General features: G+C 38.8%; 1 protein-coding gene across 2 annotated transcripts in view; it reads right to left on the reverse strand.

Annotated features, from left to right (window-relative positions):
* The window catches only part of sntg2 (syntrophin, gamma 2), a 1,097,028-nt gene that overhangs the window by 951,140 nt on the left and 120,408 nt on the right, over nucleotides 1-25,480 (reverse strand). Inside the window, exon 1 of one of the 2 annotated variants that reach the window (XM_087975858.1) lies at nucleotides 5,670-5,818. The exons of the other annotated variant lie outside the window; for it this stretch is intronic. The gene's annotated coding sequence lies outside the window, so the exon portion shown is untranslated. Of the gene's footprint in view, nucleotides 1-5,669; nucleotides 5,819-25,480 lie in introns of those variants that run through there. 2 annotated transcript variants of the gene reach the window in all.

Below are 25,480 nucleotides of genomic sequence, written 5' to 3' on the forward strand. Positions count from 1 at the left end.
AGCAGCCAATTTGCACATAGATCATCACTACAATTAGCTTTACTGTCATTGGTTGTTTAGTCAGGGCTAAGCAGAAGAACTCTCTCAGTCTTCCTTAAAGTAATGGCATGGAATTTTTTTTTTGTCCAGCTAGGAGGGCAGATACATATCTGTGAGTATTATCGCATCTGAAAGATAACCTATCTGGCAGTTGAGCATTCCATCATTACTTATCAGATTTCACAGCCAGTTATCTCAAGTTGGACTTGAACCAATGCTGTTCACATCTCAGAAGAAAAAGTGTTACCAATTGAAATATGATTGGCATCCTATAGGCTAAAAACCATGGTATCACATAGTTAGTCCCTAACCAGTTCCCACAGCATGCTCTTGCTAACGTTCACAAATCCACTTTCGGAGCATGGAACAAAATACCATCTGTCAGCTTTAAGCCAGGGGCCTGCTGATAAAATCAGTAATTGTGATTTGTTAGCTTTGACAGTCTCACTCATGGCCTGAGGTGAGCTTCTCGCTGGGTATTTTGTAAAGATGTTAATCCAAGAAATGAAGAGTGCCGTTGCATATTTAGAGAAATGTTAATCCATCACCAGGGTACAGTCAATCCTTGAGCACGGGGGAGACATGTTGATACATGCTTAGCTGTGTTTGCAGCTACACCCTTCAAGATAATGTCAAGTGACTGAAGGTTTGCATGATAAATTAATAATAATGAACTTGTTAAGGCAACAGAACTAAAATAGGCACATGTTAATTCAATCACATGTTAATTCAATTAAATAAACTTCTTCATCAGTATCTAGACAGGAATTTCCAAAAGTGGAGTTTTATTGTATGCAATAAATAAGACATATGAATTAGCAACCATCAGTTGCCAAGTGCTGATTTGCAATGCAAGTTGTTGAGGTAACAAACTGGAAACAAACTGAGTGCTTGCTAAATCACTGAAACCATTTTTTCTTCTGTTCAACAGTGAATTTAACTGACTACCATGTAGTCAGATTAGATCTGGAGTGGTTCAATACCTTCTCAAAGACAAAGACAATCAGGGCTGGGTAATAAATGATGGCCCAGCCAAAGATGCACACATTCCATGTGGAAATGTGCAAAAAACAATCATCTTAATCCAGAATGAAACTGGCAAAGTGATCTGTTGTCTTGAGTAAAATGGCATCTCTTTCTGTCTATTTAAATTTCAATCTTCAGAGATACTAAACCTTTTAAACCAAATGTGTGAATGTACCATCAGTAATCATGAATATTAGAGAAAACTCCACATACAACAGCAGCAGATGAAGGGTGTAGAATTTACATCAGCAGCACTGCAGGCAGAATTCTTACTCTCCTGGGGAAGCGTTTCAGCATAGTCAGGGCAGTGCGCCATTTTGAGAAGGTGTTTTACATAAATATCCTCTGCAGTGATAAAGCAACTGATATCATGACATTTCAGAGAATTAACAGCTAATATGATGCCAGATTCTAAATTTGGACCAATGAAAAGGATATCACCATCAAAGATCAAGTATTCAGGTGCATGAGGTGCCCTGTTACAACATATTTATCCAGTTTGAAATTGTCACAAGTTTGAAGAATCTTTACTACTACATTATATCAAGAAGTACTGTACGTGGTGTGACTTTGGAGGTGGTGAGTTCCTGGATTCAGCAAGGAAGGATATTCACAGTGAGGGCAGAACATTTATCCCCAGAAGAGCTCCATCTGGTAAAGGGGTTACAGATGGAGCAGGAGCAGAAAGAGGGAAAGTTCTGCATGATGCCTTCTGCCAGCTTGGATTGTGACTCCTTCATGATTCTTGGTGTGGATTGGGAATGGTCCAGGAGCCCAGGTAAGATGTCCAATGTGGCAATGTGTATTCCTACCAAACTCTCCCTTTGTTTTTCCACAGGGGTCCTCACAGAGTGCCCTGCATCAAAACAAAGCAACAACATTGTCTTCCACTTAACTGAGAAATGGGCACTTTTTAGTGTCACATGAAGGCGCATCCACTGACCTTGGCCACTTATATGAGGACACTAGACATTTAATGGCAGTGCTTAGAGTCAACAGCTGGGAATTGATCTTGATGATCATTTGAGGATTGTTCATGAGGACCTCCTGGTGCCCTGGTGAACTATGTCATCGCTCCTTTTCTCTTTCACTGCCACTTAAGCCATCATTACCATATCTGTCACCCTTCTCTCTGCTTTAATGCTTCATTTTCTTGCTTAAGATTCCAGCAGTAATATTCAGCAGCAATGCTATTGAATTAATTGCAGCTTCTCTTTAGGAGAGACAATATCTTCCAGAACAGAGGAGTGACTGCACCACATGCTATCAGTACAATAGGGTTTGATTCTCTACAGAGTTCAGAGAAAGGTTGATTTGCAACAGATGCATGGCCCTATATGACCACCAAAACTCTAGCACAAGCCTCTATGAGTTTCTTTCCCCATTAGAACTAGTCGAGGCAGCTTACAAATCATGAAACGTGCACCTGAATAATGGTGCAAACTTATTTTCAGCCTCAAATGTTTCATGAGTTCAAAAGCAAATGAGAACTTCTAGATAAGCTTGCATGCAGACTTGAAAGAATTCTAATTTTACAGTCCAATCGACACAAAAACCTAATAATTACTATGGGTGCTGTTACTAATAGCACAGAGCGTTCCTTTCTGTACTGATCACAGCCCATTTAAAATGTACAAGTTAATACTTGCCTTAACAATAAATAAAAGAATTGGACATAAAGTTCAGTGCATTCAACCAATCATATTATCAACAGAGGAACAGATTCTAACTCCATTCATGTAACATCGCTTGATACCCCTAGCTAGTAAAATGTACTGATTTAAGGATTAAATTTATTTAATGGTTGTTGGGCAATAGGTTCATTCATTAATCACACTTTGTGTGAAGGAGTGTTTCTCCCTTTCTCTCTGAATGTCTTTGCTCTGATTGAGATTGAAGTTATATCCCCTTCTTCCTGACTCTCCCACAAGAATAAGCTTCTCCTCTTCTTTCTTACCAGCTTCTTTCAAAATTCTAATAACTTGAATCAAATCTCAGTTTAACTTTCTACATTTGATATTTTCTCTTCTCACGTTCTTACTCTTGGAGCCTTCGCAATATTCTGTAATACTCCTTCCTATATAAACATATACTTGCAGGGTAAAATGACTGGAATTGTACAAGTGCTCCAGGGCTTTTTATTTTAATGCCAGCAAAACATTTTCTCTTACATATTCTTGCACTCTATGAAGGCTAACATTCTATTAGTTTTTTAATTTATTTGTGCTCGATCCCTATATTTAGTCGCAATGTCAATTGTTCCTAGGTTGTTACCATTTAAATATTACATGGACCTACCCATTTTGGTCCAAAATGGATGACTTCATATTTAGCTGCATTAAAATGGAGTTATGCCCAATCATTTAGGCCTGGATTTTAGGCTGATGGCTGCTCTGAAGCACAAATGAAGGTTGTGCATGGGGACCCTGCAGAATCCTAATCATAGCAGACTCCAAGTAATTGCCTAGGAAAATGTAAATCCTAATGGGCTACCCCCTTGTGCCCAAAACCTTCTGAATATATCACTTAATTTTTTTAAAATTCTGAAGGCTCCACTGTAGTGAAGTAGAATCATTAAATTCCTACATGAGGGAGATGCTATTCAGTCCATTGAGTCTGCATTGACCCTCCAAAGAGGATCCCACCAAACCCAATTCCCTACCTCTATAACCCTGCATTTCTATGGCTAGCCCAGCTAACCTACACATCTTTGGACTGTGGGAGAAAACTGGAACATCTGGAGGAAAGCCATGTGGAAACAGGGAAAATATGCAAACTTTGCAAAGTCGCCCGAGTCTGGAATTGGGTCCCTGGTGCTGTGAGGCAGCAGTGCTAACCACTGAGCCACTGTGCCAAGTAACTAAGCAATTCAAGAAATGTTAGTCTATTAAGTATCTAGTCTAACTCCTGAATAACTATTTAACTGAGCTACAGCTTAGTCCTCAAATCCTCAATATACTTCTCACAGATCTTTACATCCCTTAGACGCTAACAAAATGACCCCTCTCCCCCAGGACACAGCACCAACTGCTCACTACTGCACCCCATCAATTGGACTTGATAACTTCCACCACTCAACTGACCCTAAACACCTTATCACTCGCGTTGTCCATTCTTACCTGGCCCCCGACCTATCTAGCACCTTACTCCCTTCCCTCACACTTACTGAATGTACTTGTCATTTCAAAGCAGCTGACAAAGTGGTGTCTGTGATGCTAAACCTTTAAATTACAGAATATGGCACCTGATTACTGATAAAAAGGAGGCAACATCTGCCTTTCCCTCGACTGTTCTACAAAAGACTTGTCTGAATGGAAGTACAACTCCGCATTTCTAAATGAGCTTTGATCAAACCTCCTGTCAGAAATGTGGGGCTCTCTCTTTGCGTGAACACGGACTGAAATGGCAATCTGTGCAAGATTGCAACTCTTCAGAAAATCTAGCTCTTAATCTCTTGTAAAGTTGGGGCTCCAATTTACGATACCTGCTACATTATCAAACATTCCATCAATGATCAACTTTGATGTGATGTGGCCTAACACTTTGAGTTAAAAGGTAATGCATGTTGATGTCCCAGCACAGATCCTTATGAGACACAAATAATCACTTTTGTCCACTTAAGTTCATAATCACTTACCCTACTTTCTCATTTTCTATTAGTTCACAAATCTTATAACTAGGTCAATAATCTAACTTCAATTCCATAAGCACAGCACTGATAAGGTTCCTCCACACACTACCTCAGTTACTTCTTCAATATTTCAATTCTGTTAGTTATATTTGTGTTACTCTTTTGGAGATTGTTTACAGTACAATATGGACATGGATAAAATAGCCATACCTCATCAATCCAGAGAAGTTCTGCAACTTCTACACTAAAGCATCTAATTGACAATTAAATAATTTTAGTGTTCTTCATCTATGACCTGCTTCGAAACCCAACTCTGTAACTGCAGGGATTACTCTGGAGAATGTAAAAACTTCCTCTGATCCAAATGTTGAAGGACAATGAGTCTTTTCAATCAAAGAGTAGTGAGCTTTCTTGAATCAGAATAGCAAACCTGAATGCCGGAAGCCTGCTAAGAAAAGGACCATCAAATTACTGGTTAGGATCATTGCTAAAGACAACTCAACCTAATGACAACTTATTTTGTTTGACTTGAGACACTTTTTAAAATAAATCACCATAAAGTGCAAAGGCGGAAACTGCAAATCAGAGATTCAGCAAAGGAAAAAAAAACCTTAAATAGGAGGGAAATTGTATACTAATAACTGTTACTTCAATTAGATTTCATACTAGTTTAACACAATTGCTTCCTTCAAATAACTGAAGGTGACTGATCAGACAACATCACTAGTAAAAGATGAATTAGAACTTTAAAAGTCTGCTTTACCTTTACCTGATAAAAATTGCTCAGCAACTGATATCACTTTTGTATTCATCGGCTAAAAGCAGAAATTCATTTTTCATATTCTGCTGTGCAATTACTTATTGTTAGTCTGAAAGCAATCTGCATTTATCAATCACACATTTTCCAAATACAACATCTGCTGTGTTGTTTGCAGTTCTAAAACATATATCTCAGCTTTGTTATTGTTCTTACCTGAGGGCAAGAAGTATGGTTATGGCCAAGTTCAAGTTCAACACGGCATCAATGACATAAAGACACAGATCTCAGCAACAGATTCATTAGCATTGAGCTTTACAACTGCCACTGATTCTCAGACTGCTTAATGGGTAGGATGGTGCCACGCTGCTATGAACTAGCAGAGGCATGAACATGCACCAACGGAAAGGCAAATCCTTGCTGGCTGGAGTTCAGTCAGCGAGGGAGCACTGGCAGCTTCCACGAGCTGTTGCACATTGGAATGTGCAAAGGAAATGAAAAGGCCAATCAGAAGCTGTTTATATTCAGGCAAGGAATTCTACAGCTGTATATGTGCACAGGAAATACTTGAAGCTTAATCTGTTCATCTAATCCTCCCCTATATGTCGGAATCATTGAAGTCAAATCGAATAATAAATATTCAGTTAATAGCTTTCTTTTTTTGTAAAAACAACAGATATACCAAAATTACGAAAGAATGAATAACAGTTTGTAAAAAAACCAACTGAAATGATGTAATAATATAAACTTACGTGTTTATATTTAAAGGATGAACAAGTGTAATTATAGCATTGTAAAAATTCAATCATAAAATGAACTTTGCCTAAATCATTCAGCAACAGGAAATTTGGTATCCTGTTGCTGAGTGTAGTGGGTGAGATGTAGCTCAAGTCGCATGCTGAACACTGTTACATCAATATCAAAATTAATTTAAATTCACTTCTTAATTATGTCCTATAATAGCAACATACAAGCTTTCCAATTCAGAGCAGGAACAGCCATTCTGCCATTCAAACCTGTCCTCCCCATTCAGTAAGATCATGATTGATCCAACTGTGACCTCAATGTTACATTCCTACTTATTTCTGATAACATTTGGCTTCCTTATTAGTCAATATGTATCTATCTCTGCCTTAAAAGTTTTAAATGATCCTGCCTCCTCCACTCTTCACAAAATGCCAAAGATTCACAAGCTTCAGAGAAAAAAAACGTCTTCATCCTTGGGTGACATCTAATTTTCTAATGGTGTTCCACAGTTCTTGTCTCTCACAAGGGAACAAAATCCTTTCAATATTGACCCTGCCAATTTCCTCCAAGATCTTAGCTGCTTCAAAAAGATCATGTTTCATTATTCTAAGCTCCAATGGATACAGGTCCAGCAGGTCCAAACCTTCCTTATAAAGGTAAACCCCTGACATTTCAGTCCAGTTATAAATTATTAATTTAAATTAATGTGATATGGTGGAAAAAAACATCAGTTGGAAATTTAAAATCTCACTTTGCAATTTATATCAACTTGAAGGTAATTTAGTAAGTACAGAGTGATGCTGGCATTCATCGCAAGTTTTGAGAAGATTTGTAGCTCAGGTTGAGGTTCTTGATGTAGGTTTGCTCGCTGAGCTGGAAGGTTCATTTCCAGATGTTTCGTCACCCTACGAGGTAACATCTTCAGTGGACCTCCATATACATCGTATCATCCGTCGTCATTTCCGCCACCTCCAAATGGACCCCACCACCAGGGATATATTTCCCTCCCCTCCCGTATCAGCGTTCCAAAAAGACCACTCCCTCCGTGACTCCCTCGTCAGGTCCACACCCCCCACCAACCCAACCTCCACTCCCAGCACCTTCCCCTGCAACTGCAAGAAATGCAAAACCTGCGCCCACACCTCCCCCCTTACTTCCCTCCAAGGCCCCAAGGGATCCTTCCATATCCACCACAAATTCACATGCACCTCCACATGCAGGTCCTTGGACTCCTCCATCGCCAGACCATAGCAACACGATGGCTGGAGGAAGAGCGCCTCATCTTCCGCCTAGGAACCCTCCAACCGCAAAGGATGAACTCAGATTTCTCTAGTTTCCTCATTTCCCCTCCCCTCACCTTATCTCAGTCCCAACCCTCAAACTCAGCACCACCTTCCTAACCTGCAATCTTCTTCCTGAGCTCTCCGCCCCCACCCCACTCCGGCCTATCACCCTCACCTTAACCTCCTTCTACCTATCGCATTTCCAACACCTCTCCCCAAGCCCCTCTTCCCACCTTTTATCTTAGCCTGCTGGACACACTTTCCTCATTCCTGAAGAAGGGCTCATGCCAGAAACATCAATTCTCCTGCTCCTTGAATGCTGCCTGACCTGCTGCGCTTTTCCAGCAACACATTTTCAGCTCTGATCGCCAGCATCTGCAGTCCTCACTTTCTCTTCCTTGTTCACCCCAGTCCAACACCAGCGCCTCCGCATCCTAGTTCTACCAAAATTGAAAACAACATCTGCTCTATTAACTATATTATGACTGCGACATGTTTCTTTGCTCCCTTCCACCTGAATGACGTTATGGATCATGGTGCTGTGGTCAGTTCACTCATCCTCCCCTAGACTGTGCATTCGTCTATACTGGGTGGGCAGAACCACATATTTATTGCTTAAAGCAAAGCTATCATTGAAGGGTCACTGGAATTGAAATGTAAACTCTGTTCTCTTCCCACAGATGCAGCCACGCCCACTGATATTCTCCAGCAATTTCTGTTTTGTTATTAATTCAGGTTACTTGAGGGTTCAGAGGAAATACATATGAGAGTAACAATGACAGTGTGGCATGCAAGGAAGTTGTTTGAGTGCTGAAAGATGCAAAGAATTCTGGCCCCTTATTCATGCCAAGCAGCCATATTAGAGGGAGTCACTCACAGCTACTGAGTCAACTTGGGCAGTAACATCTAAATTACACTGAATTAGTAGCTTTAATGCTTGGTTTACACTATGCAAGTTCATTGTCACTGTGATTAGCTGATTGCTTCACAACGATTTTAAATTATGTGTTACAACCTGACTACATAGCAGCATTTGTTTGCTGTCCTGAAATTGTCCATCCATGTGCTCATGCCCAGTCTGCTGAATTTCAACACATGGAATCAAGAAATTAAAGTGCAGAAAAATCCGATGCAATAATATTGTATTTAATAGTGTTAAATTTAATTATGTTAAATGCAATTGTGTTCTAATTTTGTAATTGATATACTGTATTTTGTAAACTAGATGAAATTTAAGTCACTACACACAACTTATATATAGTAGGATATCAACCAGTTTTCATATCAATTGCATTAATAAAGAATTCATTTAATATATTTCTAACTATTTGAACAGAAACAAAACTAATCAAAAGATCAATTGCAAACCGGAATCTTGATGTTAAATGATGCTTTTTGCTGCAGTCATACCTCATCGCTGGTCTGCAAGTAATAGTTGTGGGGAAGAGCTTGTTAACTGGGAGCAAATCATTCAGTTCCAACTCTGCTGCAATAAGTGATAAGCTTTTATAGGGGAACAAATGTTGTTCCTAATCAACAAATTGGAATTTGTTGATGGGGCAAGCAAAAGGCATCCTCCGGTAAAATATTTTTAATTAGTAAAGCACCAAAGATCTATGCTGGCACATTAGCAATTTTTCATCAAGTGAAACTGTCATGTTATGCATCTGCTTCCTATGAGTGTTAGGTGTTACCATTCTCATCTGTGAGTAAGGAGATTGTTAATGCAAAATTAGACTTCTTTGGGAATATTTTCAATGCCTTTAGCAGTATAAAATGACAGAAGTACACTTACATTTTTAACATAAAACACACCAAATGTCAAATCAGTTTACTGTGGACAACATTTGGAGCATGTTGATCCCTCACCATGTCAGTAAATAGCTGAAGAATACCCTACTCCATGTTATTTAAAATAATTAGATTAGATTCCCTACAGTGTGGAAACAGGCCATTTGGCCCAACGAGTCCACACTGACCCTCCAAAGAGTAATCCACCCACTTTCTGACTAATGCAAGTCACACTATGGGCAATTTAACATGGCCAATTCACCTGGCCTGCAGGAGGAAACCCACACTGACATGGCGAGAATGTGCAAACTCCACACAGACAGTCGCCTGAGGCTGGAATCAAACCTGAGATGCTGGTGTTGTGAGGCAGCAGTACTAACCACTGATCCACCATGCCACCCAACATAATTAGCAACAAACAAGGTAGTTCCCAGTTGATACCTTCTGGCTGTTGATATAACTCTAACCATTTTGTAGTACAAAGGGGTTGATTGCTACTGTCCTAATTGCTCGACTGCACCATCAGTAACATAAGATCATAGGTTGCTGGAACCTGATAAAGGTTCTGACGAAGGTCTTCCAACACACGACCTGGTAAATACTATAAAAATGCAAGAAATATTTATAAAGCTACTATGACACAATGGTAGTACCCCAACCTCTAGTCCACTGACCTGGGTTCTACTCTCCACCTGATGCAGAGGTATATAATAACATTTCAGAACAGCATTGATTAGAAAATACCTAAAATAAATATTTAATAGTTTCTAGCTCTCTGCTAACCAAGATATGCTGACACTGGCTGTGGTATGCCTATAACTACAACAATTCTTGATGGTTTTTGTAGTTGCTTCAAATTTCAAAAATTGCTAAGAATGCTGTGATGTGTACTGAAGGATTTCTTGTTGACCTCAACACTTCTGCACATACCAATTGTTTCTATATAGGGGTGCACAAACAATCAATCATTCTTTATGGAACAGAGAATCACAGGGAGGATACATTGAGGCCACACAGAGTAGGACATGTTGCCAAATGATGGAGCTGGTGGCAGAAAAGAAATACTTTCAGAAGAAAGCATTAGAGCAAGTTTTTTCTCTATCTTGATACCTAAGGGGAGGCTCAAAGCAGGTCATGTTTGTGAATTTTACCATGGCTTTATACAGCTGGATTGTTCCAGGCTGCTTTTAGAGGCACGAGCAACATTTTGCACTTATTGTTGCACTATAGTGGAAGAAAGTTCACAATGTCCTCAATGTGAAGGTAAATAACTTCAAGTCATTATCACTTGTCAAGACAAGGAGGCAAAGTGAATGAAGAATTCTGTAAGGAATGCAGGGGCCCACTGACTGGATGCACTTTGCTTTGAATGTGCCTCAAACCTACTCTGTTGTGTCTCAACATGCAGCCAAAGTGTGAACCATAAGGAGCACAACATACAGTGCTCTGTATTTTGGCAACAGTCACAAGGCATCCATTCTGAGGAAGTCATCCTGCCATCTGCATTTGAACCTTTCATAATAAACTAGAGGTTAGCGGCTAAGTAATAAGGGTTATCCATATAGAGCTATGGGAAATGTGATTCCGATTAGATTAGATTACTTACAGTGTGGAAACAGGCCCTTCAGCCCAACAAGTCCACACCGCCCCGCCGAAGCACAACCCACCAATACCCCTACATTTACCCCTTACCTAACACTACGGGCAATTTAGCATGGCCAATTCACCTGACCTGCACATCTTTGGCCTGTGGGAGGAAACCGGAGCACCCGGAGGAAACCCTCGCAGACACGGGGAGAACATGCAAACTCCACACGGTCAGTCTCCTGAGGCGGGAAATGAACCCGGGTCTCTGGCGCTGTGAGGCAGCAGTGCTAACCACTGTGCCACCATGCCGCCCACTTAGCAGCCTTAGGAGGCCAAGCTCAAACTCGGGAAGGTACAATTCGGGAGACAATGGGAAAGATTAAAAGGTATGAACTTAATACCACATGAGACAAAAACTGATTTTCATCTTCTTAGGCCCCGTTCACAAACAAGCAGCACAAGACATTTTGCAACATAATTGGTGACTGTTATTTCCCAGTCCCAGTTGCTGGAGAAGCTAACAAATTATTTAATGTTTATTTCATTTCTGAGAGAAACAATCTATATTTAACATCATAATGCTTCCTGTTTAAATGAATAAACCATGAGAGTATGCAAAACCTTAAAAAAAAACCAATTGATTCAATATTCTGTCCACAGATAAATTGGCCCAGAAAATTGAAAGGTGACGATGCTCAAGCATGGGAATTAAATTTATATTCACAACTTTCTGCCTCAGAGATGGAAGTGCCACTACTTCACTGAATCAAGATAGATAAATCACATTTAATTGCACCCTATTCATTCTCAAGAGATCTTAAAATGTTTTGGGTGTTAATTTACTTTGGAGCAGACCTGCAGTTGTTTTGTAAACAAATGTAACAGGAAATCTGTGCACCTCACTTGCAGCAACTGCATGTACAGCAAAGAGAAACGAAGGACTTGACCAAGGCGGCCCCTTGCATTTTGCGAGGGGGGCCCTCCTTGTGGAAAGAATGAATTTGAGAAGGATATGAGGCCAGGAACAGCAACAACAGTCTTTGTAGCAAAAGCAGTGAATAGATCAATCAGCATTTAAGTTTCAAACTTGCAAATCTTGTTTGGTGCCTTCAGACAAGTTCAAAAAGAATATGTAAAAATCCAAATTGTGTGCTAGCGCCAGATTATCAAGCAAACATTAGCACAACACTGTCAAAACTCTCTCCCTTAAAGTACACTGGATCTATCTATGACATTTGCTGCATTTCAGGAGGATGGTTCACTACCTATGTCTCAAGGCTTTTCACAGTCAGTAAGGAGAGATTACATCCAGAAGGAGGCACAGTAAAGTGAGCATATATATATAGTTTGGGGATTTTGCAGCAGCGTAAGAATTCAGTGCAGAAAGGAAAATGTGCTTTCTGCTTGCTTGTTTGTCTCACAGTTCGAAAGGTATTTTAACAGCATAAACTGAAGCCCAAGATCAGGGGCTTATGCCTGAAATGTCGATTCTCCTGCTTCTCTGATGCTGCCTGACCTGCTGTGCTTTTCCAGCAACACACTCTTGACCCAGGAACAGGGGCCTGACACAAAACAAAGAGTGACATCACAGGAAAACCATAGGTTTGCAAATTGCTACTAATTTGATTATTGATTATAAGTGCTTTCTGATTTAAGTGAAACAGAGGAAATATTTTACAGATTAAAACCTAAAAGACCATTAGGGATTTTTTTAAAAATTACAGAATAATTACATAAAACAATACAAAAAAACCAAAAGAATAAATAAAAGAGATGCAGTGCTAGGTGATATGTTGTACTGCATGATGTGGGAGCTGATGGACCTCATTATGGTTCATAGTGACCAGATCTCCAGTCAAGTGTCAGTTGCTTGTGGAACTCAAGCTCTGAGTTGATGAGCTGGAGTCTGAGCTTCACCTCAAGGAGGGGGATAGTTACCTGGATGCTGTGTTTCAGGAGGCAATCACACCCCGTAAATTAACTATCTTAAATTCGGTCAGTGGTCAGGGACAGGAGGGTGTGAGTATGAGCGAGGCAAGGAAATGAATCCAGGAGGTCGTGCTTCAGCCCTTGAGTTTGTCTAACAGGTTTGAGATTCTTGATCCCAGTGTGAATGAGAGTGGGAGCTGCTGAGAGAGTGAGCAAACTGACCATCAAACCAATCAAGTTGGGGGGGGGACAAAAGAGAAATGTAATTGTAATTGTAACTGCTCTCTGTGGCCAAGATCGAGAGTCATGATGGCTGTGTTGCCTGCCTGGTGCCTGGGTTCAAGGGTTACAGGGGAACTTGGAGTGGGAGGGGAAAGATCCAATAGTGGTTGTCCACATATGTTCCAACAATATAGGCAGACTGAAGAAAGGGGCTCTGCTGAGGAAATGAGCAACTAGGGGCTAAATTAAAAGGCAGGACCAAAAAGGTAATAATCTCTAGATTTCTACCAGAGCCACAAATTAATTGGCACAGGGTTAACAAGGATTAAAGAAGTAAACATAGAATAAAGATTGATCTGGCAGAAATTGATTTGAATTCACTGGACATTGGCACTAGTACTGGGAAAGAGGGAATTGTTCTGAGAGATCAAGAGTCTTGGCGAAACGCATAACTCGGGCTGCAGATAGGGCTTTCAAATAAATAGTTGGATTTGGGAAATGGGTTCGTGGGCACAACTGAATGAAAAATTAGAAAATCAAAGTTAATGGAGAAGAGTGGATTTCAGGTTAGTGCTGGAGCTAGTTGTTACCAGAAAATAAAAGGAAGGGATGGAATGTGTGAATGTCATATTGTACCAGGGAACTTAAACATGTAGGGAAACTCAATAATAGAACAGATTTAAAGACTTTGTGTCTTCATGCATGAAGCACTCGGAATAAAATAGATGAACCGACAGGGCAAATTGAGGTAAATGAACATGATTTCATAGCCATTACAGAAATATGGTTGCTAGGATATCAAAATTGGAAACATTTGGGATATTTGACTTTTGGGAAAGACAGGAATGATGGGGTAGCACTGTTAATAAGAGATGAAATGTGGATAGTTGATGAAGACATTGGGAGGAGTAGTGTACAGACTGCCAAACTGTTGCCATTTTTTAGGAAAGGCAATAAAGTAATAAATAGTAGGACCATGTGAAAAGAATAGAGCAATAATTATGGATGGCTTTAATCTTCATGTTGTTTGGGTTAATCAAATTGGAAAGTGTATCTATGGCAACAAATTCATGGAATGCATTTATAACAGTTTCCAAGAGCAAGATGTTGTGGAGGCAATAAGAAAACAGACTTTCTTGGAGCCAGTAATGGGTAATGAGGCTGTTTTATTGAATGACCTCAGATTAAAGTAAGATAGTGAAGAAGGTGTTTGGTATGCTTTCCTTTATTGGACAGAGTACTGAGTATAGGAGTTGGAAGGTCATGTTGCAACTGTACAGGACATTGGTTAGGCCACTTTTGGAATATTGTTTGCAATTCTAGTCTCCTTCCTATCGGAAATATGTTGTGAAATTTGAAAGGATTCAGAAAAGGTTTACAAGGATGTTGCCAGGATTGGAAGATTTGAGCTACATGAAGAGACTGAATTAGCTGGGGCAGTTTTCCCTGGAGTGTCGGGGGCTGAGGGGTGACCTTATAATGTTTTATAAAATCATGAGGGGCCTGGATAAATAAGGTCATTTCCCTGGGGTGGGCGAGTCCAGAACTAGACGGCATAGGTTTAGGGTGAGAGGGAAAAAAATTTAAAAGGGACCAAAGGGGCAACTTTTTCACACAGAGAGTGGTGCATGTATGGATTGAGCTGCCAGAGGAAGTGTTGGAGGCTAGTACAATTATGACATTTAAAAAGCATCTGGATGGGTATATGAATAAGAAGGGTTTGACAGGGATATAGGCCAAGTGCTGGCAAATGGGACAAGATTAGGAAATAGTGATCATAACATGATAGAATTTAATATCCAGTTTAAGACTGAAAAACTTGAGTCAGAAGCAACTTTGTTTAATATAAATGAAGAGAGTTACAATGAAATGAGGATAGAATAAGCTAAAGTGACTGTGTGGATAAATTAGCAGAAATGACAGAAAGCAAGCAGTGACAGACATTTAAGAAGGTAATTCATGTCTCTCAGCAAAAATACATTCCAGTATGGAAAAATGTTTTTAAGAGAGGAATAAAGAATCATGTCAAACCAAGAAAGTTAAGGAGAGAATCAAGTTTAAAGAAAAAGCATATCAGAAGTCAAAAATCAGAGGTGGTTCTGAAGATTAAGATAAATTCAGAATCCAGCGAAGGAGAACTAAAAAGACAATAAAGAGAAAGAAGCAAATATCAAGGGCAATTAGCAATGAATATAAAATTTGACAATAAGAGCTTGGAAAATGAATTCGGGGAGATGGTTTTGGGGAAAAAGGAAATCGCAAAGTAGTTATACAGATATTTGCATCAGTGTTACAATGGAAGATACTTCAAATATTCCATGAATACTAAAAATTACAGAGTGAAATGCCATTACCATCACTAAAGAAACGGTATTAGTAAAACTAATGGGGCTAAAGGCAGAAAGGGCCCTGATGGCTTGCACCCTAGGAACCTAAAAGAAGTAGCGACAGAGATAGTGGATGCATTGGCTGTAATTTTACAAAATTCCATGCATTCTGAAGATATATCAGAAAGTTGGAAGACTGCCAATGTAATATCCCTATTCCAAAAGGGAGGGTGGCAGAAAATGGGTAACTACAAGCCAATTAGTTTAACATCAATTGTTGGAAAAGTATTGGAATCACTTCTTAAGGAAGTAATAGCAGAACACTTTGCAAATCATAATCTAACTCAGCAGAATCAGCATAGCTTCATCAAATCATGTCTAACTAGCTTATTGGAGTCTTTTGAGGAAATCTAAGCCAGATTGAATAGAGGGGAATCAATCGATGTGCTTTCTTTGGAATTCTAAATGAATTTAACAAGGTTAAAAAAAAGTTAAGAGCTGAAAATGTGTTGCTGGAAAAGCGCAGCAGGTCAGGCAGAATCCAGGGAACAGGAGAATCGACGTTTCGGGCATAAGCCCTTCTTCAGGAATGAGGAAAGTGTGTCCAGCAGGCTAAGATAAAAGGTAGGGAGGAGGGACTTGGGGGAGGGGCGTTGGAAATGCGATAGGTGGAAAGCCTGACCTGCTGCGCTTTTCCAGCAACACATTTTCAGCTCTGATCTCCAGCATCTGCAGACCTCACTTTCTCCTAAAAAAAAGTTAAGCAGAAGATAAAAGCCCAAAGTGTTGGAGGTGGTGTATTGGTATGGTTAGACAATTTGCTCATGGGCAGGAAAAGCGAGTGGGGATAAGGCATTCTTTTTCAGGGACCCATGACCAGTGTAGTTCCAAAGGGATCATTCCTGGGAATATAACTGTTTTTAGTATATATTAGTGACTTGGAGAATGGAAGTGAACGTAATAAAACCAAATTTGCAAGCAACACAACATTATGTGGAAAGGCAGTTTGCAAGAAGGATCCTAATGGCTTACAGACATGTTGATAGGTTATGAGAGTAGGGAAAAAAAAATGGGAAATATCATTTAATTTGGGGAAATTTGAAGTTGCTCATTTTGAAAGAGAGAACAAAATAATAGAGTATTACTTAAATGGAGAAAAATTGCAGAAAGCAGAGGGGACTTTGGGAGACTTGTGCATGAAACGGAAAAAAGCAGCACACAGATGCAGCAGGTAATCAGGAAGGCTGATGGAATGTTGGCCCTTATTTCAAGGGCGTTGGAGTATAAGAGTTGCTGCAATTGTACAAGATGCTTGTGAGCACATCTGGAGGACTGTGAGCAGTTTTGATCCCCTTATTTAAGGAAAGATATCATTTCTTCGGAGGCAGTTCAAAGAAAGTCACTAAGATGATCTCTACTATGGAGGCATTTTCTTAGGAGCAAATGGTTGAGCTTTATGCATTCGAGAGGCAAACTCATTGAAAGACTTAGTATTCTTAAGGGATTTGACAGAGTAAATGGTGAAAGGATGGTTTCTCTCTTGGAAGTGTCCAGGACCAGAGGGCATAGTCTCAGAATAAAGGGACACTAACTTAAGGTGAGAGTGAGGTGGAATTTCTTCTCTCAGAGGGTTAAGAATCTTTGGAACTTCTTACCATGAGTGCTATGGCGCAGGATCATCGTGTATATTGAAGGCTGAGTTAGATTGATTCTTGATCACTTGGGGAATCAAAGGTTACAGGAAAAAGGTATCAAAGTAGATACGAGGATTCTTGGCTGAAAATGTGTTGCTGGAAAAGCGCAGCAGGTCAGGCAGCATCCAAGGAACAGGAGAATCGACGTTTCGGGCATAAGCCCTTCTTCTCCTGTTCCTTGGATGCTGCTGCACTTTTCCAGCAACACATTTTCAGCTCTGATCTCCAGCATCTGCAGTCCTCACTTTCTCCAAGAGGATTCTTGGATCAGCCATGATCCTATTGAAATTTAGATCAGGCTCAAGGGACTGAACTGCCTGTTCCTGTTCCTATTTATTATGATTTTATGGAGACAATTAGGAATGGACAATAAATGGTGACCTTGCCAATGTGAGATCTATTCCATGAACAAATAAAATCCATTCATTATCAATTATCAGCCTTTGGCCACCGATTTTAATCATCGGACCCTCAGGATCACTCAGTTCCAAAAAAATCAACCAAGTTAAAAGGTGTGTTGAAGCCACTATGAATCAAACTTGTTTGACATTTTGACATTTGCTATTAGTGTAAAGTCCCGATGAAGGGTCTCACGCAAAACATCAGCTTTCCTGCTCCTCTGATGCTGCCTGACCTGCTGTGACTTTCCTGCTCCACACTTTATTGCCATCAGTGTAGATTTGTCAAAGCAACTCAGTGTTTGGAGTCTCTGCATTTTATGCTACTTTGAAGACCTCAGAGTTTTAAGTACAAATTAGATTCTTCAATCCTTCAAGTTTAAAAAAATATGGTGCGGCAAGTATAGAAAACTGTCACATCTCCAGAATGAATTCATCATTTCCAGTAAAAAAATACATTTCTACTTCAAAAATCAATTTTAGTTACTTAAAATTAACTTACTGGTAGTGGACTGGATGCTCTGATTAAAACACTTCTTGTGATACACATTTATTAATACATTTGGAATTCAGTTTACGAAGTTACCATTCAAATATCTTAGATTTTTTAATGCAAAATGTTTTAATGCTGTCTGGTGGCATTTGTTCATGGAAGATTGTGTGTTTTATGACATGCTAATAAGCTTGAACAGTAAGTTAGGGTGGAGGAAAGCAAAACTGGCAAAGCTTTAAAGATAATTTGTACTCTACGATGCATGGTGGCAAAAAGAAACATCAACCCAAGGTCCATATATTGTCACTTGGCATACAGGTACAAATGGGAAAGTATGGCTCCATATGGTCTAGCCAGACAGCTTTGACTTGAAAAGACAGACCTAGTGCTGAGCATGATGGTGGTCTACACATTAATTTCAAATAAAAAATGAAAGAGCAGCATCTCTTGGGATGTACAAATATATCACGTCCAAGTTTCAATGTGCAAACATTACTTCATTATCATTTTCTGTGCTGATTGCTTGCAGCAATGAATCAAAGATTAATTTTCCATTCCAGGAGACTTTTGGAAGAATGATCATCTTGGATTTACTTCGATGATTCATAATTTCTGAAACTGTTCTGATCCGAAGTTGAGCTTTGAACTTTATATCTGCTCTGTGATGTGAATTGCCCATTTCCAACTTCAGAACATTGCTTACCTGAATCATATATTTCCACCTCCAAGCTTGACTACCCAATTCTCAGCTGGTTGACTTCCCATTTGCCAACCAGTGTAAGCTGCAGCTCATTAATGTATCTGGTGCCCATATCCCATTTCAATATCATCTCCTGAATTGAGATAAACAACTTCAAGTATGCAAAGAGCTCAATTTACATTGTTATCATGTTCCCGTTCCATATGGTTTAACCTCCTTCAGCACTACATTGGCTACCAGATACACAAGTAAAGCTAAGAAAGAGGCCTAGATGAGATAATAATAACACTTTGTGATATTCAATGTGATACAATTGTGACCTCATAGTAATGGATCTACTTTGCAAAAGTGATGGCCTGGCATGAGAAAGCATCACATTCAGTTTGAATGTGTAACACCTGGATCTGAGACTAACACCTTAAACCTAAATAAAGGCAGTTACAAGATATGAATACAAAATTCACTAAATTATAAAATAGCTTAAAATGAAATACTGTGGAGAAGATATTTTAAAGAGCTAGTAACAACTGTCTTCAAGATGTAGGTTACTGAGAAAGCAGGATACCTCAAGTCAGTTATATCATCTGTGGTAGCTCAGGAAGTTCAGAATGGTATCAAATTGAAAGAAAAGGTGTACACAGCTGCAAAGATTATGGATAGGCCAGAAGACTGGAAACCTTTTAGAATGTAGGAAAAGATTACCATAACCAAACAATAGCAAAACAATTTAGCAAGAGAATAAAAGACTAGCAAGAAATATATGAACAGACAGGAAAAGCCCATCGTCACGCTCTTTGTGAAGATAGTTCCTTGGCTCATACTATTATTTCCATTTGTTAACCCTGCACCAATCTTTTAATTGCCACTAACAATTCTTCAATGTTCAAGCTAACCTACTGAGATATTCTTTTTGTTCCTTTTTCTTTGAAATCTTCTCTCCATAGCAGCTCTAAAACATTTGTTTCCTCTTGAAGTGTGCCTTATATTGTCCCTCTGCCTATTCCTTATTATATCCAACAAATTGTTCATTCACTCCCATAAGCATTGCTTCAGTCATTGGGTTTTCTTGTCCAACAGATCCTTTCCATGTACAGTGCCATATCTCTGACTAAACAGGCAACTATCATTGTAATGCTACAACAAGGATACAGTGAATTAAGGGACATATATCCAGCTTATCCACTGGACCAGGCTACATCTCCAGGCTCTCCACTTGCTCTCTTGGTGCTCATCCAGAGCCAATTGAATATTCACAGCATCTCTTGTCTTATTTTGTTTTTTTTTGTGCTTTGCACCATCAGTCAGAATTACCAGGCTCATATCAGAGTTGTCTTGCTGTGTTGTATGTGGATCAGCAATGCCATGTTGGTTATTAGGGTTGACATATATCCCATATCAACGTCCTTGAACATAGGGTGCATATGGTCAGTGCCCATTGATTGTGCCCTGAAATGCTTGTACCCAGTTTCCAGCATGGGAGTCGTTTAGAGCAAGCAATGAACTGAATGGTCCAAATACTTGTTCTGAATTACATGTCAAATTTTCCTATTGTCTTGTTTATTGGGGTGAATTTGACGAGTTTACACCTGAATAATAGTCAAGAACCTTACCATGTTGCTTGTGAAAAATGGAGAAGATGGAGTGAGATGATCTCTCTGTTGAGCCCGACCTTGCTTCACCTTCATAACCAATTCTGTCACACTTTTGCCATTGTCCACATCACTCAGACACTGGTAATATTCCACCCATGTCTTCTCATCAAATATGGCCTTTCTGATTCTGTCCTTGTTCTTATTTCTCTGTTGCATCTTCCATCTGCAGATATCATGCCTCCTAAGTACACAAATTCATGCATATGTTCCAGTTCATTTGGTTCATTAACTTCAATTAAAAATAATCCCTGTCATGTATAATACTCAGCTGATCCTTTGAAGTCAATTTTACTTCCCTTAGCTCAAAAGTTCCACCTAATATATCCAGGTGACAAATATGGGAACGACAAACCATGTTCAAAAAGATCAAGGTTGTAAATAGGTAACTACAGAACTTTCGTATAAACAAATATAATTTAATACCCTGTATTATGATTATAGTGAAAACAAACTGACAATATTCAATTTTCATAATTTGCCTTTGAAACCAGAGGCTTTATTTGATTAAGAACTGAATGTAAGAACAAATAGTGACCTAAAATGTTTGCTGTCATCACCTGACTAGGTTCTGATGAAGGCTCATGCCCGAAATGTCGACTCGTTTGCTCCTCAGGTGCTTTTTCCATCCCCACACTTTATCGACCCTGACTAGGTTAAGACAAGCTCATGAAACTATCAGCAAACAAGATTAGTCGGAGCTGAAATTGGCATTATTATGAAAGGGCACTGAAATCAAAATCTGTATCTCCCAGTTGATTCATACATTTGAAGAAGTTACACATTGAGATGAAAGGTTGCCTGTGAGATATTCAGCCTGGGAAAACAATGAGAAGACTCAGGAATATACAAATGGACATTTATCAACAGTTACTTTTCAGCAGCAGAGAAATGACAAGGAAAATGTGAATAAAAACTTCGGAGACACTCTCTGCCTGTCCATCACTCTCAACTTCAAGCTCAGAAACCATTTGAAGAAAAGCAACTTGGAATCATGACAACAGTTCTTGGCAAACTGAAGGAAATGCTTTGCCATTATTAAGGAAACAGTTGGACTTGGGCCTTTTCATTCTTGTAACTCCCAAAAAGCTATAGTTAAAACTGCCTTTACTCGCTTGTGTGTTCCAGATAAACTTCCCTCTCCATTTTCTTTTTAAGCTCATTACCTGCATGTCTGCACGTGTTGTTTTTGTCATGTTTTCTTTTGGATAATAAAAGTTCACTGTCTTTTACTCAAGAAAATCTTGGAATTGACTCTCCATTTTTGACCTGGTTGACGAAGTTTACTTGACGCATGATAACAATATAAAAAAAATTGTTGTGATTAACCGAAAAGGGAGCACTAATAAAAGCAGGTTCATGACCTGTTCTCACAAGGTCATAGCATCGATAAAGGTAAAATGAAACATTTGCACAATTTGTCCAAATCAAAACTAAAAGATACTCAAAACTTTCAGTCATTGCAAAATTACATTAATGTTGTTGAATACTGAATAATTATTAGGATATATATCAAGACAAGTTGATTAAAGTCACAAATTATGTGAATTCCCCTATAGCTAAATGATAATTATGGAAATTTTGGAATAACAGGATGAATTTGGCTGGTTGCTAAGTGCAGAAAAATAACAAACGTATCATTTATGAAAGCATGCGATGTTATTAGATTCACCTACACAATTTTATCAGACCATCATGCCACAGGGACAATCATAGATACTTCACCTGCCAAATATTTTATAACCTAGGGAAAGTTTAGCATCTATCATATATTCAATATTTTATGGCTTTGTGCACTACACAACCTTACTTCTTTTTGTTAGGTTTGTTATTATAAATGTTTGCCTCTATTTAAAATGGAAACTGCTGAAGTAAAGTTATCATTCTGCAATTCTGGAATTACATCTTTCTGCCAGTAGTAGCATCTCAGTTTTATGTCCTCTAGTTCATCAGTCTATACTTCTCAAATTCCAGAGCTCAGATCAATTCTACTTCCTGGCCCCTCAAATAGCTAAACTTTTACCATTTTAAAAAGATAAAATAAAGATATTATTTTTTAATCACACCATACATGACTTCAGGATGTTCCAGGTCAGGCAGCATCTAAGGAGCAGGAGAATCGACGTTTCGGGCATGAGGCCTTCCTGAAGAAGGGCTTATGCCCGAAACGTCGATTCCCCTGGTCCTTGGATGCTGCCTGACCTGCTGCGCTTTTCCAGCAACACATTTTCAGCTCTGATCTCCAGCATCTGCAGTCCTCACTTTCTCCTTCAGGATGTTCCAATCCATACATAGCCAATGAAGTACTTTTTGAACTGCAGTCACTACAGAATTACAAGCTATATGTTATTGTAGCAAATCAAAATATCACTCAAAACCAGGCTAAAATGTGGATAATGTTAAGGCATTCAATTATTCCTTGCAGTCCACAAGATTTTATCTGAAGACTACACTGTATTCAATTTGATGTGCCATTTTACAAGAAATTATCAACAGAGAAAAGTAAATTTTTCACACCTAATTCATGAGGATAAACAATGAAAGTGTGATTATTTTCATTGGGGAAAGTAGGATTTTTAAAAATACTCTTTTTTTAATAACTTGCAAAAACATGACAGATACAAATATAAGCACTTTAATTAATTTTACTAGCAATCAAATTCATAGAATAGAAGAGCAAGTATTAAAGAACACTCAGAACAAGTTTTCTTTCTACATCTCAGGACATTAGAAAACACATTAAAGCCAATAAAGCACTTTTGGTTTATAGGTACTGTTGTAAATCAGGAAGTATCAGGGCCAATTTGTACACAACAAATCTCCATGAACAACAAAGAGGAAAATGGCCGATTCATTTCCTTTGGCACTGTTGTTTGAACGATAATTTAGTTTTTTTGAATAGTATTCTGCAACCTTTTATGTTGCTGTCAAATGACAGACAGGGACTTAGTTCAGTGGCTCATCTGAGAAACAGCATTTCAGACAGCACATGCACTTGTTTTGCAGCCGTAATTCTATTCAATCACCCTGTAATCTTTGTTTCTTATGATCTGTCTGTACTTCACACAAAACAAAAATTTTCAATGTATGTGACAATAATATAGCAAATCCAAGTTCTTCAGTACTTTCCTGATGAATGCAATAATCTAGCCTGATACAAGTCCTGGAGACTTGCACCTATAGGTTATTATATTCCTCATCCATCCACAAGTTTTTTGTTATATAGTGTAATGGCGACATCTATGAGTTTGGGTTCAAGATAGACTGGTTGGGAAGACAAGGTCAAGAATGGCATTCAAACTTGGGCCTTCTTCACAACATTGTTTATTTATATTAAAATTACATGCTCCAACATATAGTATTCAGAGACATGCCTAGATCTAATTTTACATAATATAACAGCTGTATCATGAACTCTACTTCCATAATGCTATTCAGTCTACAACACATGCTTCTCTCTCTACTCTTCCTTCAACTTCCATCCATAATATTGTTTATTCCCAATGCAGAACAGATCTATGGCATTATCACAAGGCTTAAAGGGTCATACTCTCCAGAATATTTTCTTAGACCAAAACATTAATTAGCATCTATATACATATTCAAACATGTTACAGAAATTATTTCTGGTGACAATGTTTACTGTATATTTTTTCCTTATTTTTACCAGGCCTCCCCAAAGACATTAACTTGATTCACCAGTGTCAGTATGTGGAACAAGAAATTCTATGACACACAATAGAATTACTAAAGGTAAAGTTGGCGAGCTTTCCTTTCCCATGTCAACTTCCCTATTTCAGAGATTTTATTGATCTAGTAGCCTAACCAAATAAACCAAGAGTCAAAAGAAGTGGTGCTTCAACACTAGTGTTGCCTGATTTTGTTCTAATGGAGTAAGTTGTTCTCATGTTAAAGATGGTGGGTTGCCTGCAACAATGTAATGAAGTGACCATGGTTGAGGCAGATATGACCTTTAATTGGAATGAAATATGTTTGGTGCTGTGAGGCAGTTAGTGTCTAACAGTGCCCTTTCTATGAAGGCCCTTTATCCAAGCCAGAGGTCCACCTACCAATGTAAGCAATATTATGTTGGGACAACACATTATAATTCAGCATCAACCCAAAATAGAATTCATATTTCTTATAGGAAACAATCTGAATTACCCTACTTTTGTCTCATGGAACCAAATTATTCAGTAATGTCAGAATTTGAGTTGTAATCTGATGAGGACATTTTGAGGAGAGCAGGGTGGTGTGGTAAGGGAGCTGGGCAGTGTAGAAAACATGAATTTTTAGCTGCTTGAACAGCTTGTTCATTGGAGTGGGGGTACATGGGTGAGCTTTCACATATTGAAAACCCAATTTCTTTGCAAATGGTCTAAACATCTCATTTGCAAACTGTGGGCCAATAACATAAACAAAAACATCCAAAATACCAATAGATGTGAATATCTCACATAGGGTTTTCATAATTGTTTATTTGTCACTGATGTCAGTTTTTTAACCTCAAATCATCTCAAGTAGTAATTAACCATGACGATATAAGAATGCTTTAACACATAAAAAGGTCCGTGTCCAAACGAGGCCAGGGATTGTCAGGAATCTCTGGAGGAAAGAGAAGTTGCCATCATTCATTACTGTCTATGAGACACATAATACAATTAATAGATCCTCTAACTGTTTAGAGATGGCTGAGAATCAAATGTTCCCATGAGCTCCTACTGCACTTGTTTATCTGAAGTGACCTTGGTGAACCCACTGAAGTGCGTCATTCCACAATAAATGAGGAATTATCAGTCAATCAAAGACTAGTAAATTTTTAATGATAGAAAAGTCCTTCTGTGTTCAAAATAAATCTTTGGAGAAATGAATGAAGATATTCCAAGGCAGGTGAAGGATGTCTAAAAGACCTATGGGTAGGAATTTTCTCAAAATTAAGTCTATCAATAAGAACCAATGATTCTTTGACTGTTTCAAAGATGGCTGCTTTGAAGCTATTGATGCCAATTAACTTTGAGCCAAATACAACACATGATTAGATTCATGTTCTTATTTATCAATGATATGTTGGGTTTTTAATTATTAAGATCAATAAAGCTGTGGTTGCTGAAAGGAAGTTGGCACCTCTTGGCTAAATAATTGAAATAAGGATTGAACTATTTTCATTGGGAGCACTCTGAGACTTCAAATCTCAACAATTTTTTTTA

Source organism: Chiloscyllium plagiosum, unplaced genomic scaffold, assembly GCF_037043375.1.
Source record: "Chiloscyllium plagiosum isolate Xiang-an unplaced genomic scaffold, Cpla_swu_hap1 HiC_scaffold_3, whole genome shotgun sequence".
Classification (NCBI taxonomy): domain Eukaryota; kingdom Metazoa; phylum Chordata; class Chondrichthyes; order Orectolobiformes; family Hemiscylliidae; genus Chiloscyllium; species Chiloscyllium plagiosum.